This window comes from Apis cerana, linkage group LG6, assembly GCF_029169275.1.
Source record: "Apis cerana isolate GH-2021 linkage group LG6, AcerK_1.0, whole genome shotgun sequence".
Taxonomy (NCBI): Eukaryota; Metazoa; Arthropoda; class Insecta; order Hymenoptera; family Apidae; genus Apis; species Apis cerana.
In genome coordinates this window covers 15,429,439-15,447,513 of record NC_083857.1, presented here as the reverse complement: position 1 = coordinate 15,447,513, position 18,075 = coordinate 15,429,439, and the positions used below count along the sequence as shown (strand labels likewise).

The 18,075-nt window shown below is 25.5% G+C and overlaps 1 protein-coding gene and 2 long non-coding RNA genes across 10 annotated transcripts in view; 2 read left to right on the top strand and 1 right to left on the bottom strand.

Moving 5' to 3' along the window:
• Nucleotides 1–18,075, top strand: part of LOC107999647 (potassium channel subfamily T member 2) — a 190,869-nt gene that overhangs the window by 59,836 nt on the left and 112,958 nt on the right. Inside the window, exon 2 of one of the 8 annotated variants that reach the window (XM_062076700.1) lies at nt 9,613–10,260. The exons of the other annotated variants lie outside the window; for them this stretch is intronic. The gene's annotated coding sequence lies outside the window, so the exon portion shown is untranslated. The remainder of the gene's footprint in view (nt 1–9,612; nt 10,261–18,075) is intronic. 8 annotated transcript variants of the gene reach the window in all.
• LOC133666319 (uncharacterized) lies at nt 215–1,809 on the bottom strand. Its single transcript, XR_009830347.1, has 3 exons — nt 1,433–1,809; nt 831–949; nt 215–715 (listed from the first exon to the last, which is right to left on the bottom strand). It is a non-coding gene; the product is annotated as an uncharacterized LOC133666319 (long non-coding RNA).
• On the top strand, nt 10,272–16,248 carry LOC133666320 (uncharacterized). The gene is made up of 4 exons (XR_009830348.1): nt 10,272–10,967; nt 11,763–12,015; nt 12,107–12,601; nt 12,881–16,248. It is a non-coding gene; the product is annotated as an uncharacterized LOC133666320 (long non-coding RNA).

Genomic DNA, 18,075 nt, shown 5'->3' with positions numbered 1-18,075 from the left:
ATAAATTTTTGTTAATATAACATTTTCTCTCATATTGTGAAATATATTAATATATCCGAGATAGAATTTAAATTGTTAAGAGAAATGAAGGTAGAAACGAATTAAAGGATTTTTTATCAGTATCTTATGAGTATTTTTAATATTTGAGTATCACAAAATTCATATTTTGCTGCATAACAAAAAAAATTATAATATAATATTAAAGTATTATATCTAATTAAGAATAATATAAATTTTATTTACATAATTTACAATATTTGTTAAATAACATATTTTAAATTAATTATTTTATGAATTTAATTTTATCTTAAATAACACGACATATTTTTTATATATTTCTACATTAAAACTATATAAAACTCTATAATCTACTTTTTAGCAATTTTAGAAAATTTGACTATTTATCTAAGTTATACTGAGAGATTCATGTTCTCCATTTGTCTTATTATTATAATGAGTTCTCTTATATAAAACTTTCCTCATTTTTCTTGGAATAAATATAATTTTTTCCTTCCATATTTTTCATGAAATTAGATTTATATTTTTTTTTTTCATTATAAATATTAAATTCTTTCTTTCATAGAAGAAAGAATGATGATCGTATTTCAATTTCATTATGTTGATAATGGTATGTACGGTAGCTATTGTTTTTCAACGATTCGAATCATTGATATGTTAGATATTATAATTCGTGCTCTTGAATTTGTGAATTCTTCTGAAAAATTAAAATATTCCAGATCGTTAATTTTATCAATCCTATTTCTCTTCATTTCTTACCAACTCGTTCGTACGCGCACTTATATTCTGCAAGAACAATAAACTTAACTTACCGTGAGAATAAAAGCTAAAATCTCTTTCTCGCCCATTTACAATCGTTAAAAGAATTTCATTTCAGATTTTAATTCCATAAACTGTCTCTCACGTAAAAGCATTCTCCTTAAAATAATACCTATTTGTGAAAAAAAGATGCTATATATTCGTCATAATCGATGGTTGAGATTTTTTAAAACTAAGCAAATTTAATTTTCCATTGATATTTTTATCTAATTTTGGAAAAAAGTTATTTAATTACACTGTGATATTCATGATATTCAGGAAAAAATGTTCAAAATATTAGGTTAGGTTATATTAGATAATTAAATCGCAAATTAAATATAGATAGACTTGAAATAGAAGAAGATATAGAATTATAAATATAATAACTTGAATAAAAATTCATTTCACTCTTTAAATATCGTAATTACATTAATCACTAGATAAAATTATTCTGTAGAGAATAACAGATAATAATAAAAAAGAAATTACTTCATTAATTATTAAAAAAAAAAAATTCTTTGCAGAGCAATATTTTCGTAATAGAAATAAATTTTATCAACAAAATCAAGAGTTAAAAAAATTTTTCGAATAATAAAATTTGGTAAATTTTACTCACCATTTCTTCCTCCAAAATCTTATTTATTATTATTATAAAGCTAAATTTAAGTTTTATAATAATTTTAGCTGATCAAACTGTTTCTTTCCTTCTTATTCTTTCCCTCAGAAATCTTCTCTTATTTTTAATGGTCGAATTAATTCGAAAAACCAATCAAAATCCTTCGATGGTATTTTTACGCATAGAAGAAATTTTCCTCCATTGGAGAGTTTAAGCTTCGTCTCTAATCCTTTTTCGCTTCGATCAGTTTCGTAATGGAAGCACGTTTAAATAAACTGATCTGTCTCAGTGGTAAAGTAGATTTAAGCGACCTCTGCGCTGATAGATCGAAATTCTTCGTCGTTTTTATAAAGTTTCGACTATAATATGATTTAAACATTTAATTTTGAGATCGATACTTGATGTTCTAAGTTTGAGTTATGATTAATTTTTTGATTTCTGTTAGATTTATATTTAATAAGTTTTCTTTGAAGAAATTTATTTATATTTTATATTGAAGTATTTTACAATTTATATATATCTGATTATGCTTTGTGTTTGGTTTTTCAAAACAAAATTGATGAAAGTTCTTTTTTTAAAATTTGAATATTCAAAATGAAACATCTTCGAAAGATTGATAAAGAGGCTATAAATGTAAAAGTTGGTATATAAAAATATTAATTCAGTTATTTATTTAAATTATAAACAACTTAACCTAATATAACTTAAATTTAATAGAGATACTATATTTATAATGAAATACTAATTTATATTAATAATTTTTTTATTCAATTATAATTTTATTTACGATTTTTTTAAAAATTATATTCTTTCCATAAATTTCATAATTAAAATTTAAGAGTTTATATTAGCAATATAATTATATTAATCTTAATATTGGTATTAAAATATAGTTATCTTTTTTATAGAAATATCCTTACCAATAATAATTAGGTTAAGTTAAATTTTAACAATATATTTTTCTTTTATCATTCTTCATTAAATAAATGAAACAATTACATCAACAAACTATTTCTTATATAATTAAGTGTACATATTCTAATGCGTAAGTTACATAATTTTTTTTTTTATGAAATTACAGATTCTATTCATATCGTGGAGTAACAGTATCGAGTGCAACATCAATTAATGCTAACGTAATCTTCTGCAATCACGATTCATAGATCCTCGTAATTAATGGTTATTCTTGGAAGCGATACCTGTGATCGTTTGACAACACGTTCGTTTATATTTGATGTTGAACAGAGTTGGAGATTAGAATCGCGTAGTACGCGTATTTAATAGAGGTGAATAATTAAACACGAGTTGCGTAACGTGCTATGGTATATCGTGTGAATTATTACGAATATTGTAATTTGTTTAACGTTAGAATAGTTTAACGCTTATATTAATAATCAAAATTTTTGCATTTTCTGATTTTAGAAGTTGGAATAAAATTTTTAAATTTTAAATTCATTTGAGAATTCTTCTTTTTCTTATAAATATTTAATTATCGTTGCAAATCTGATTTAGATTCATTGAGAAGATTTATTGAGATTTTCAAATTTCTTAAATTTTTTTTAGAGTTCTTCATATTTTCTCGTATTAATATTTATAGTATTATAATATTATAGTATTAATATTTAGTTGTTATTGCAAATCTCATTAATTTTAATATAAAAATAAATTGTATCACAGATCCTACAAATTTTCTTTATGTCATTTATATAATAAGTCATCTCTATTCAGTATTTATGTTACGAAATCTCTGGGAATAATTTGTTCAATTATAACATTAAAAAAATTAATTCATTATAATTTCTGTAGATTTACTTTATTCCATATCAATCTTTATTAATATATATATAGTTTGTTAGTGTTCATTGTTCATTATGCAAATTTTTAAAAATAGAAATGGTGATTTTGTAAAGAATCTTTCAATTTTATATGAAAAATAAGATCAAAATTTTTAAGATATTTTTATTTATTTCAATTAATAAACAAATCAGAATTCTTCAACATTTGAAAAAATTTTGCTTTCACATGATATAACAAATTTATTTTTTTTTAAATTAAATCTATTTATTTTAATTAAACAATTTAATTAACAACTTCATCGAGATAACTTTATCTTAATAACTTCAAGAAACACTTCAAATATTTATTGTTTAAAATAATAAACTCGAGAAATAACAATGAATATTAGAAGTAACAATTATATAAATTATATCAATTCAATAAAATAATTATCATCTAAATTCATCTTTATCAGTCAATTTATCGTATTCCAAAGCAATTTTTTGATGTCACCGAGGAAATGAATTTAAAATAAGTCGGCGAATCACTTCAGAAGAGCGTAATAATAATTGCACGATGGGAGAAATCGAGGGGAAATCAAGTTTTCTCGTGTAGTTGAAGCACAGTTATGAATTTTAAATCTTAACTTCCTCGAAGGAGTTATAGAGTGGATATAACATTTTTAGGAGTTGATTAATTCCCTCGATCGAGATAATAAAGTGATAATGCAAATTGACCGAGAGGTAATTCTTAATTTCCCCTCCAAAAGTTTCTGTCAATCGAATTTTCGATGTCGAGTTTACCAGTCTTAGATTTTTATACTACTCGTACCGCATGATTGCACTTTGTAGCTTTAGTAATTAAAACCGGTCAATCCCTTTTGGTTATCCCGTGAAATCGAATTTGGCGCCACGCTGCAACAGATTTTCCCTGAAGCGCAGTTGCCATTTCTAAAATTGATTATTAAAGGCGTGGTTACATTGAAAAAATTGGAAAGAAGAATTAATACTTGGCGATAAAAATCTATGGAAATGTTTCTATATTTGCTATGTTGTTTGCTTTGTGGAGAAAATGTATTTTAACTTGTGTGTTATACAATGGATTTAGATTATTGTTATATTATATTTTAAAATATATCATACATGATTATTATTATTATATTATTATTATAAATTCTATAATATCAATAATGTTTTAAAAGAATATAAAGATAATATTTTAAGATTATTTTAATTTTTCAATTAAAACTCGCGTATTATAACAAATTGTACTCCGTGTTTTAAAATATATAATACATAGTTAGGTTAAGTTAGTACATTGTATGTATTGTTATATCATGGAATTTGATATAACAACATTCAAAAAAAAGTTTTTCAATTAAAACTTATTACTAGATGAATGCATTTGATATTTTAAAGTTTGTTCACGGTTAAATTTATAATTACGTTGTGCAAATATATTATTAATAATTCAAATCGCATCTTTTTTAACATAAATCTCCGAATTATTTTTCTTCTTTTTATCTTCACTTTTATAACTTACAGAGATATTTAATATTAAAATTCATATAAAATTCATTTTCAAATCAACTTAACAGAAATTTTATTCTTATCTCACACGTTAAATTTTTATTCTTAATGTTATTTTTTTTCTACTTGAAATTATCTTGTTATAATAACAAGAAATTACAATTTCGATCCTTCTATTCCACAATCCTTCGTACAGTGACAAAATTAACAAGATAATCAAGAAGCAGTGCTCGTCTCTGTTCCTTCACGTCCTCTTTCGTTCTTCACGCTGTACGAAAAGGCAGGTTCGTTAAGTCATCACGTTGTAACACGTACCAAGTGGATCTTTAATTTAATCCAACGCTTTTGAATTCTCGAGCATGTCGTCCTTCACTCTGTTCCCCGAGGATGAGCTTAAGAGGATGAGACGTGTCGGGTGAAAAACTTGACGATTAATTCGATACTTTCTCCTTCTCTCTCTTTTTCTCTTCTCTTTCATTATCCATCTCTGACAATGGTATAACTCGACAGGAAATTATTAGGAAGGGCATCGTTTGCGGTGCACGATGCACGGTAATTACACGGAACGATCAGCCTCCGTGGAAAGTGCAAAACAGATCGAATGTCGTAATTACGGCTACCTCAACCCCCTGACCTAGATTCCACAATTAGCGCTCTCTCTCTCTCTCTCTCTCTCTCTCTCTCTCTCTCTCTCTCTCTTTCTGTCTCTCTCTCTGTCTCTCTCTCTCTCTCTCTCTCTCTCTCTCTCTCTCTCTCTCTCTCTCTCTCTCTCTCTCTCTCTCGCCTCAAGTTCCGTATTTCATTTTGAATAAGTGGATTTTAAAGTAGTTAAAGATCATTTATCATATATGTTTGCATGAATAATAAAGGATGTTGAAAGCAACACGTTAAATAAATCTGAAAATATAATTCGTTAAAATGGATAAAAAAATATTGACCTTCGTAGAAAAGGTGAATGTCTCATAGAAATAGAGCTGAATAATAACACTTTGTGAATGAAAACAAAGTGACATTCGCCTGACATTCTCATACTTTCCTCGTCTTTGACCTTCGTCTAACCTAACATTACGCGGCACACAACAAAATTATTTTGTATCCGATTGCAAAAGTCGGATAAGCGAGTGATATTTTAAATGAAAATTTACATTATCTGTAACATTAAAAAAATTATCATTGTCATGTATTCTATAAATCTTATAAATCATAATATTATATTCTAAATTATATGATATATTATTGAATAAATTATATTAGATTTTAAATTATTTGAGATATTAATTCGAATAATTGTCACATTCGAATAATCGCTAAATCTAATAGTTGAATACAATTTAAAAATAATAATAATAAAAAATTCGATTGAATTCACTGATGGAAATATGAAGCGACAAAACCAATTCAAAGTTGCGATTCCAGGCTTCATCGCGATTAAAAAATGAAAGTTGGCGAGACAGAGAAGTTGGCAAAGTGCTTAGCAAAATGGTTCTTCTCTAAGAAGGTGGTTCGGATGTTGGAACTTTTTCGAGAGGAGGGAAAATTTTCAAGTAAATTAAACGTTCTTTCAATTGAGGCGTTCTTTTATCATTGACGTCACGTTAACTTTTCGAATAAATATTCGAGAAGGAATCGCGAAAGTTAGAATTTTTAGTTTAAGTCGAGAATTTGCAGGAACTCGACTTGTAAAATCAATTTTCCCACTTTTGTCGAGAAATTGAAATTGATCACAGAACATTGTAAAACAAATAAAATTTACTCGAAGTCTCTCGAGTTTATTTATCGATGCAAGCTCGAGGAAGCAAATTAACGATAAGATCGGTTGTGGCAACTGTAGAATTTCCAAGTTTGCACAATGGCGGTTCGAAAAGTGTAAATGCGGTGATACTACTTGGAATTCTAAGAGCTTAAGGAAGTTGTACTTTCTCGTATCTGGAGATTGCAATTGGAATCTACGATCCAATGATTTCAGATTTAGCGTTTGGATTTGAGAATGTTTCTAATTTGTAGGAAATTCTTATAGAGTTTAAAATCAGGATTCCGACGAGTTTATAGATTTTGCTTGATTTAAGGTGGTTTTGAACTTTTGAAATTTGAAATCAATTTGGAAACGAAATTCTAAATTCTGGATTTGAAATCTGGATTCAGGATTCTGGAATTTTAATATACAGGAACAGAATTTTAAATCATTTGAAGATGAAAGAGAAGTGGAGAGTATATCCAAAGTTATTTGCAGGCCTAAAGTGAAGAATTAAAATCATTTGAAAGTCAAAATGGAGAGTCAAGATCGTTTGGAGATTACTTGAAAATCGTGAAGGGTCCTCGAGATTGTGTTTAAGAATTATAAGTGGAAAATCGTCAAAGTCGTTTGATGATCATCTCAAGAAGGTTCCTCTCATATGAAGGTTCTTTAAATTTCAGAATATAGAGTTAGAGTATTCGAAGCAAAGTTTTGTAGATTTTGACATTTGGGTGCCAAAGTGTTAAATTAGAATTCTGGAATATAAAAATTTCAAAGATTTGGAATCAATTTGGTTTTCTAAGAAAATTTTGAGTTTTTGAAATGAATATTTTAAAAATCTCTGAAATCATAAATTTATAAAAGAAAAAAAATGATAAGGAAACACAAAGCAGTAATTTAAATTAAAAAAAAAATATTTCGAATTAATAACTAACTCCTACAAATATAAAATGCTGTTTATAATCTTGCCAACGAAAATTCAAAATCGTCAAAATCAAAAAATTATTCAATCATTTTAATTTGTCCTCGTAAATCACGCAACAATTAAAATTACTTTTTTTTTCTTATTAATTGCATGTAATAAAGACGTGTTCCAAGAACAGTGATAAAACCACCATCATTCGTAATTCGAGCAATTTGACGAAACGATTTGTGAAAATAAAGGGATCTGATGGAATCACGGAACAAACAAATGGATCTTCCCGATTCCCGAGTCTGAGGGTAATTTCACTGGTTTATTGTGAACATTGACCGCAGGCAGGTGAATTTAATGAGATGTGATTTGAGTAAAGTGGATCTTTTGATTGAACGAATTTTCTAATGTTTTTTTTTCTCTGTTTAAACGAAAATTTTGTTCTATTTCGAGCGAAAATTGCTTCTTTTCACAACATGTGATAAAACAAACTTTTTTTTTCTCATTAATATTATCCAAATATCCATAAATTATCCAAATAATCCTTTGATTATTTTTGCAATAAAATGTATACTTATACAGAGAGATGCATTTTTTTTCTAAATTTTTATGAATTTTTGTTTATGATAAAATTGAATCATTTATTGAAATGAATTTTATTTGCTTTTATAGAAAAATATAATTATAAATTTTTGAAAAGAAAACGAGTAAGTGTAATTTTTATTCGAATTCAATTGCAATTCTCTATGGAAAGCAATAAAACTCATATTTTGTGAGAAAAAATGATTCAATAATGGAAAATACAAGTGATATTTCAATCGAAATGGAACAAAACATCACCTTGAAGCAAAAAATAAAAATAAAAAATTTTAGTTCATCGAAATTTTTTTTTTTTAAATACAGTTTGAAGAATTACGCAAAAATAAAATAATGAAAATTCGTAAATGAAATTTTAAGAATTTTTTGTTAAAGTATATTTACCTATTTGTAATAATATCAAAATTGATATGTTAAATTTCTAATATTATTATATAAAATTTATTATTAATAATTTTTTTTATGAAATATATTTATGAGAAATATTTGATCCTAATATACTTTCAATCGCAGGAAGCAAAAAACATGTTTGTTTCACAAATACGAATCGTCTAGCTGATATTTTATGCAGAATTTTTCACCGGATGTGTAAAGATCGATGAGAAACGAGGTAGTTATCAAACGAAATTTTCTAGGAAAGGCAAATAACCCTTTTAACATATTGGATCCTTTGATCTCTCGTTTGAGATTTAGAAATAAAATTTATGTCTTTGAATATTTTTATTTCATTGAAAATTGCTTGATTAAATAATAATAACATAAATAATTGTAATTGTTATTTCTTATATCGAATGTGTTAATTCTTTTCAAAGAAAATTTTTTATAAAAGATCGAAGTCTAAAACCTGAAAAAAATTAAGTTTAATACATTTGAGCTATGAATTTTTTTTTAAGAAATATAAAAGATTTCTCGATTTCCTTTTGCATTCATTTTCAGTGCAAGTTTTGCACATACTTTTTAAATTTCGTTTCATTTTTTATCATTTTACAATTATTTTCCATACTTATTAAAAAATCGATATCCATTATTTTGGGTCTTTTCGATTTTTAGTGAAACATTGGATGTGTTAAAAATTTAAAAGTTAAAAGTGCAAATTTACCTAAAAGATTAAAAGATAAATCAATCTTTCATTATAAAAGTATAAAAAAAGTATATTTATTTGCAAAAAATTCAAATAAAAAGTAAATATTATAAAAAACCTTAAAATCCTTAAATTAAATTTGTACGAAATCTGATCAATTGCGATCACTTGTATTTCGAAAACATGCTGTGCCTTGTTGAGCAGAGGCATGTTCGACATCTCTTTACGATCGCATTGTAGTATGTACTCAGCTTGACCTGTGCTTTACTATTCTCCACAGAATGTTCTCTTATTCATGGTACCGCAGTACATACGTGTACATAATCACTGCATGCGTCCAATTTTAATGCTTTTGTACAATTAACCATCAGAATGATTAAAACATCAGTATTAAACATCCACAAGTAATTAACGAATTGTCAGAACAGCATTTCAAAGAGAATTTTTGATAAAACTGCTTCCTTCCACCTATTCGTGTTAAAATAAATGAATATTAAATAGACTTTTTAATTTTTAAATAATTTAGAGAAAATGTAATTTCGATTACAGTTGGAACAGACGAATAATACAAGCATATATAAAGATTAACTGGAGACCTCAGATAAAAAGAATTTACATAGCTTAAGTAAAGAATTTTTTTCGATCCTTTGTCAATCTGCAAAATCAAAGATATATAACGTGTGGACCAATGAGAAGAGGAACAATTGTTTTAAACAAAGAAAAAAAAGAAAAGAATCATAGTTTTTATTAAGTCATATCTCGATTTGTACAATCTCTATACCAACTGTACCTAACCTTTAACCGTTCAATGGGGCCATTCTACAAAGAAGAAACAAGTCAATTAATATAGAGAGAAAGAAAACAGAATTAGAAAAGAAAGAAGAAATAAGAAGAATAAGAAGATAATCGAAAAATTTTGATATTTTTTTAAATCTTTACAAACCCAATCATCGATCATTTTGAAGATCATTATCTGCGAGCTTATTATCGAGGTATCGAAAAGGTTATGTTAAACGTTGTAACGCGACACACCGAGACGACTCTCTTGAACATTGCTTCGTACCATCGATGACACATAAAAAGTAAAAACGAAACGATCAAAGTGTTAAGTGTGAAACGATCGTCAGGTATTGTGCACAGCCACGTTCAGAACAAAAAGTGTGTGTTATAATACTTGTTGCACGAAATGTCTTGAGTGTAAGTTTGTGTATTCTTGAATTAACTGTAGCACAATGCTACTCGCGTGCACGAAAATAGAGGTCTCTGTTTCACGTGTATTTAATCCTTTTCGTGATAGTGTAAATTATTTATATTAATTTTCTTAATAATTTTATTATTTTATCACACTGTTTAAAGATTAATTTATTATAGTTTTAGTATTCTATATTTAATTATTTTATAATTTTTAATTTGTTTGTATTAGTTTTGTATAGAATATAAAGTATAGAAATTACGATGAATCCAAAAAATGATTAATACACGCTCAAAATCACGATCTCTAATCGAAACCGAGAATTTTGACTCTTTCGCAGTTCACTTTAAAAATTCTCTTTTGCTTAATTCTTTGATGTCTTTAGTAGTACTTCTAATTTTAATCTTAAAACTTTTTTTTTGAAGTAAATTGCTGTCTTTGAGGTGATTCATATCATTAAACTTTACATAATTTTTATTGTTAAGGTAATAATTATGATTTGCATTAAAATTCAAATTTTTGAAACTTTTATCGTTTTAATGTAATAAATATGGAGATTCGTAAAAATTTATGCGTGAAAGAGTTGGTATACCTGCTTCTGCATGTTAATTGTACGTTTGTCACATTGAATATCCATATTTTCTTTTCTTTTTTTCTTTTTTTACAGTGATAAAATTTATCATTTATTGCAAATGGACCACGGTTCTCCAAGGTTAATTCAAATCGTTCAATTTTATCGTTATTGATATTCTTTTAATATCGAGAAATTTCACATTTTAACAAGAATATAAAATTTTCTTTATGGTCAACCGCATCATAGAAATCTAGATATTATCGAATCGATTATTGAATTGAATATTTAATAACTTTTCAAATTATTAAAAATATTCAATCATAAATAATTTTAAGCATATTATTATAGCATATTATATGTTATTATTTAATACTCGTATTCACTTCGTTTCGTTTATTAGATTTTTACTTTCGTGTGTCCTCGTATTACCTCACGTTTATGAACCATAAAGACGAGCAATAATACCATATTGTTGCCACATGTGCAATATCACGCATCATTTAAATACTGTAAAATTTTTTATTTTTTCACTCATTTTATTTATTAATCTGTTTTTTATAATTTTTCAAATTATAATATAAATAGATAATGATTCCATGTCCAAAAAATTAATATTTTCTCGTGTAAGACTTCATTTTTAATTTATTTATTTCTTAAAGAAATTTTTTTCTATTACATGAATGAATTATCTATTATAAAAGACTATTTGTATAATAATTACAAGATGCCACATTAGATATTTTCTTTTAAACTTTTCAAAATTATATTATACAAATAAAATTAATATTAAAAATTATTTGTATAAAAATCCAAAGCTAATCTATATATGAATATTTTTCGAAATTTGAAAAAATAATTTTTTTGCAAATTAATGAAAACAATAATTTCATCTCAAAGAAACAATTCAAAGATTTCTAAATAATTCTCTTACAGAACTTCTTAATTTGAAATTAATTGAAGACAGATGTTCTTTCTCTATTCATTATCACGCTGTTCCTCCTTAATAAACACATTTTCCTTTAAAATGCAATCGCATTGTTATTCAGCGAAAGGAGAAAACGTTCGTTTCCGATTTCTAACCTTAACTCGCTGCGACAGAAATCCATCTTCCATCGTAATCCAACTCTTGGCTTTCTGCTAATTGCGTCAACACGGAAGGAACTAACTTTCTGCGACATTATCAGACGTAAGTTTCCTCGTTCTTCGAGCTAGGAATATTTAAGTTGTTTCTCGAGTGTTTCCAATTTTATTAAAGACCTTTTAAATCCGAGTTTCAGGTTCTGAAGCGAGTTAAATGGAACGAACTTTATCTCGTTAACAAATGCAGATTATACAAATTATACACAGTCTGAAAAGATGTTGTATCTTGATAAAAGTGATAAAGAAAAAAGTAATATGTAAATATAAGATATAAATATAATATTTATAAGATATATTATATTATCTTTTGACATATAAATATAATATATAAAAATATTATAAATGATATAAAGACATGATATGACGTTTCTCAAGCAGCATCGATTCTTTATAAAGAAACACGTGTCAATTTTGATAAAATTTAAATATGATGTAATATTTATATAAATATTTGATATGTATTTTTTATTTTACATTATTATACGTTAAAGGAATGATAAAAATAGTAATTGCAATATTATTAGTGACAAGAAATTTTGACATGGCAAATAAATGATATTTATATTAAATTGTTTCGAATTTTTATAATAGATCGATACATTGCAAAATATTTATTTATCCATATTTCGAAGGTAATATTTTCATTCTATATCCTTGTTACTTACATTTGATATAAATGTAAGTAACATAAATGTCTTTAAGATTCGATTCTTTTCGATTTATTCTCTAAATATACTTGAATATTCGTTAAATATTTTCAATAATTGAATATAATAATTATAATATACGAATTTGAGATTCTTATATACATTCGAAGATTTCGAATAATTTTTTTTGAATTTTAATATTTTTGATATTATCGTAATAACTTGATATTATGGCATGTACTAATAAATATTTATCGATTTCAGGTCGCTACTTTATCAATTATGAATCTTGATTAATCTCAATAAGTGCGAAATTATTTGAAAATTATAAGAAAGATTTCTACTTGATGACAAGAACGATCCTTATTAATTTTCCAGCATCATTTGAAATTTTCATTCGATGAAGTATTCATTCATTATGTAATATATTTATTGTGTAATATATTCATCATATAAGTATTATATTGTACAATTACAGTAGTTACTTGTAGTTATGCAGCAAAAGTTATGCACTTTATGATCAAAGTTTGATTAATCATCTTTTGAACGAGCCTGTTTAATAATTGGGCGTTATTATATCATCTATATGATTTGTAACGTCATCTTTCAGGTGATCAAGTGAATAGAATAACGATACAATGATCGACGTTAATTAATCAATGAATTCAGCCTATTAATTCAAAAACTATTATGATCATCTTTCTGTACAATCCTCTTGAGTAAGATTATAATATCTCCGATTCTATCTCTAACAATAAGTTAATGTTAATTAAGTTTTCCAGTAATTTCTCTACTTGATACGTTAAAATTAAAATTAAATTTGAAGATTTCTTTCGAGCTTAGGTCAGATTGAGAAAGGCAATTATCATTTTTTTCAATTTTTCAATCTTAAGATTATTCTCGTATGCGATCTTTTATCAGAATGAAATATGTCAATTTTTATTTTATTGTTAATTAAGTTTTCGAAATTTTTCTCTGTGATATTAGAAATATGTTGGGACTTCTTCAACTATTGCTTAAGGAAAACATATCCATCACTTTTCAATTTTTTAATTTTAAGATGTCAGTACGATCCTCTAGAGTGAATTATCTTTTTTCTAGTGTTAATTAAATTTTCTTTATTTAGTATTTTAAAATTAGAAGTAGATTTAATCTTTGATTACTTTATATAATTTTTATTTTTTAGTTTTTATTTTTTAGATGTGTGATACTCTTATTTTCATTTTCATATAATATCGTGATGGACATTTTATATTTAATATTTAATATATTCCTGTAAAAGTACATAATTCGTAATTTAAAAAGGAATTTATATTCTGAATATAAATCGAATTTTGTATAAAGAATAGAATTGACGAACTAATTAAAGTAAATGGGAGTGTTGTGAAATTAAAAGATTCATCTCAAAATCAATGGAATTAAATGTTTGGTATTCATTTAGAAATCAAATCTTATCTTGAAATATTTGTTATTTCATATTATGGGTAGATATATCCACAAAATCGAAGAAGTGCAACTAAAATTGCGAGACAGATGCTATTTTAGTTCAATTTCTTCATATTTCTAAAAATATAAATTTGCATAAATATTCTTATCCTATTCTCTTCACATTTTAAATTTATATAATATATATGTATTAGTAATTGGAAAGACTATCTCGTTTTGCTTCAAAGATATCTGTTTTGATTCAATTTTTTTCATATTTTTAAAAATATAATAGAAATGTATATAAACATCTTTATTCTACTTTTCTCATATTTTAAACTATATTATGTATATGAAATGTTAAATTTCCATATATTGAAAAATACTCATAATTGGATAAATAATAACTTTACACATAATTCAACACAATTTCTATTTCGGATAAATTTCTGCACATAAACTTCTTTTTCCATATTTCAACTTATATTATCCATGTACAATAGATTAAATTTCCATATTTTCTAAAAATATCAAATATTCCCTCCTCACATCACGTAAAACAAACGTAAAACAAGGTTCAATGTTCCTCTATAAATTTCAAAGGAGGATTTCCTAAAAACGACCGCTGATAATCATCATGCGAATATTCGTGCACGCGAGAACGTTAATATTGCGTGTATATTAATGTGCAGGAACCACGAAGTAAACAGTCAACTTAACAACCGGGTGTCTGCATTGCGGCATGGAAAACACACAACCGAGTTTGTTGCCTCGTATCTCATCGTGTTTCCGCTTGTCTTTGTTTCGTTTCCCGACTTTATCCGAAACGTAGAGAATATCCACGCTCGTAAATTTTTGGATGTTCGCTATGATGGCGCTGATTCCATTCTTCTTACGTTCGTTGCGTCTATATGAAAATAGAATGCAAATGGATTCTCGTAAATATATATTGTCATAAATGTAACTAATGTAATTCTTGTATCTATTCGCGACTCCTATCGTTAAAATAATGGTGCAAATGAAGCGTGTGGAATTTTGACGATGTTTATAGTTAAGAATAGGAACGAGATTCTGAGATATCTTGAGGTTAAGAAGTTTGGAATTTCTAGTGATCCGAACAGTTCAGAAAGTTGTAATAGAAAATTGGATAAATGGATTAAATTTGAATCGATAATTTTCTTTTTGAATAGTTATATTCAAGAAGTTTGATTTTCAAGAATTGCAATGGAGATTTAGAAAATCTTTTTTCAAATTTAAAAGTCATTTTTATTAAATCACTGAGGTTAAGTTTTGGGATTTCTAAACGTACAACTTTAATTCTTTTGTTGGAAAGTTAAAGAAAATAAATTGAGTTTGAAGGTTTGGTTTAGGATTTAGATTAGATCGATTAGATTTCTTTCAGAAAATTCAAATTTCAGAAATATTTATTCATTATATATCTCTTTTACACGGATACAAATTTCTTTCTTTTTCTTAAAAATTTCAAAAAGATTCATTCATTTATAGAATATACATACATGATTCTCAATAGACAATTTGCCACCCTTGTCTTCAACACATCATCCAATGCATTCATAAATCAAGCTTTGAATTCACGTATAGAAGTTACGTGCAAGGAATCTCGAATCGAGTCAATATTTTACAATAAACAATTGCATGTCCTCTCGAAGACGAGTCAATATAATACTGCGTGGGAGGCGCATTATTACTATGCACTCAGAGATAATGCATGGCAACACATGCTGATTTTAGCGACCGAAACGTGTTTCGCTCGTGGCTTTTACTTATATATATGTATTGCGGATGTTTCACAATTAGGAGACTAAATAAATTTCACAATCCTTTATATACAACTTTGTTTTATGGGATATATAGCGTAAAAAATTTTAGAAAATTTTTTTAGAAAAATAGGAATAGTTATACGTAAAAGTATACGTATTGTATTGGCTCGTGAATTTTTATGTTGAATGTGTAATGTGAATATAATTTTAAAATGTAATGGTGAAACTGTGTGGAAAAATATTTGTTTGTGAATAATAAAAATTTGGAATAATAGAAAAAGAATGTGTAATTTTTATATGAAGAAATTTTTTTTTAATGTTGTGAAATTTTTTTGAACATGTAAAAAAATATTTATTTGTGAATCATTTGTGAATAATGTGAATATCTTTTTCTTTTGATATTATAAAATTTTTTTTAAATATATGAAAAAGTATTATATAAAATATTATATAAAAAGTCATTTATAGTATTCATATTCATAAATAATGTTAATGTAATTGTTTTAATGAAGATATATATGTTATTTTTTTCTTAATAACATACATTTTTTTTTTGAATGTGTGAAGAAGTATTTATTTATGAATAGTAGAATGAGATAATAAAAAAAGTGTTCATAATTTTTACACCATTATTATTATTATTTTATTATAAAAATGTTTTAAATATATAGAAAATAAATGTGGTAAAAGAATATTCTTTAAATTCTTTGAATTCAATTTTAAATAAAATAAAAAATAATAAGTCGAAAGTCAAGTCACATGATTAATCCACGAACTAAAGTCATGTTAATGTCGTTAAATATATCCATCAAATTTTGCATGTATAAATTTTATTAACGGCACGTGGTCGATTTAATCTAACGGTGAAGCATACGTGATGATATTGAAAATAAAGCTTGACCGGAAGTGAAAACGTGAGAGGATAATCAAAAGGATATTGTCACTTTGATGGATGACAGTATTATTCATGTGTCTATCAATTATTAAATCAAGTAGATATTTAGACTAAAATAACTTCTATTTATTTATTCATCTAAACAAGAATGTAATATTTAGAAAGGATTTTCGAATGAATTATAAATTATATTTGGATATAATTAAAATAATTAAATTGCTCGCAAATTTATGAAACAATAATAATTATAAAAAATAAGAAATAAATCAAGATTATTCTAAAATATAAATTATAGTCTTATTTTGAACATCATCAAATTATTTGCAATTGTTTTTAAATCATTTAATTTTTTATGTATTTCCATTGTTTCTCAACATATACATGTTCCTTGATGATAAATCGATTCTATTTAACAGGCTTCTTATTTTATTTATTTATTTATTTTATTTATTTTAGTAATATACTAGTAATACTTTTAGTAATATTACTATAAACTTACAAATTCTATTTTTTAGATTTATATTTTCATTATATTTTATATTTCTTAAATCTCTATAATATTCTTTAATATTCTAATAATAATATTTATATTATATTCTAGAAATACTTTATTTAAAATCTCTATTAATCTTAACAATATTGAGAAAAATTGTTTATGACTTTGGATAAGTAACAACTACACATAACTATATTTAATAAATTTCTATTTAATGTCAATTTTTTAGATTCATATTTTTATTTTATTCTACATCTTATAGAAATCCTTATCATCAATATTAAAAAAAAATCATTTGTAACAATAACTTTTTTTTTCTTTGAGAACAATAATTTCTTGATTCATATCTATCAGAATCGTTTTTTTTTTCATCTGACAACTACTCAAAACTTAATTTAAAATTTATGTTCCGCTTTCTCCATTAGTCGTCAGCTAGTAACGAAATAGTGGCGCAGTCTAGTGGCTCGTACGAAGTTGTATGAAGAAATTTCTTTTATGTGTGTTTACTTTCTCTTATTCTGGTCGCGTAACTTCTACTAACTTTTTGTTTCTTTTCCCAATTGAACATACGAGATATGAATTCAACTTGTGTCGTATCTAATTTTGACGTGTGTAAAAATGTTGACGAAATTATTGTTTGGAAATATATTGATATATGAATTGTCATAATCTTAGCATCATTTATCATTTCGTTATAAATGAATATAATTTTGTATCGATAAAATTTATGGTTTTGATATTTTTAGGTTAAGCTGATAGATCGAAATGATAAATATAAATCATTGTGGAAATTTTTTTTTATGGATTATTACTTAGTAAAGATTTTTCTTAAAGATAAATTGTTAAAAATTAGGGGAATATG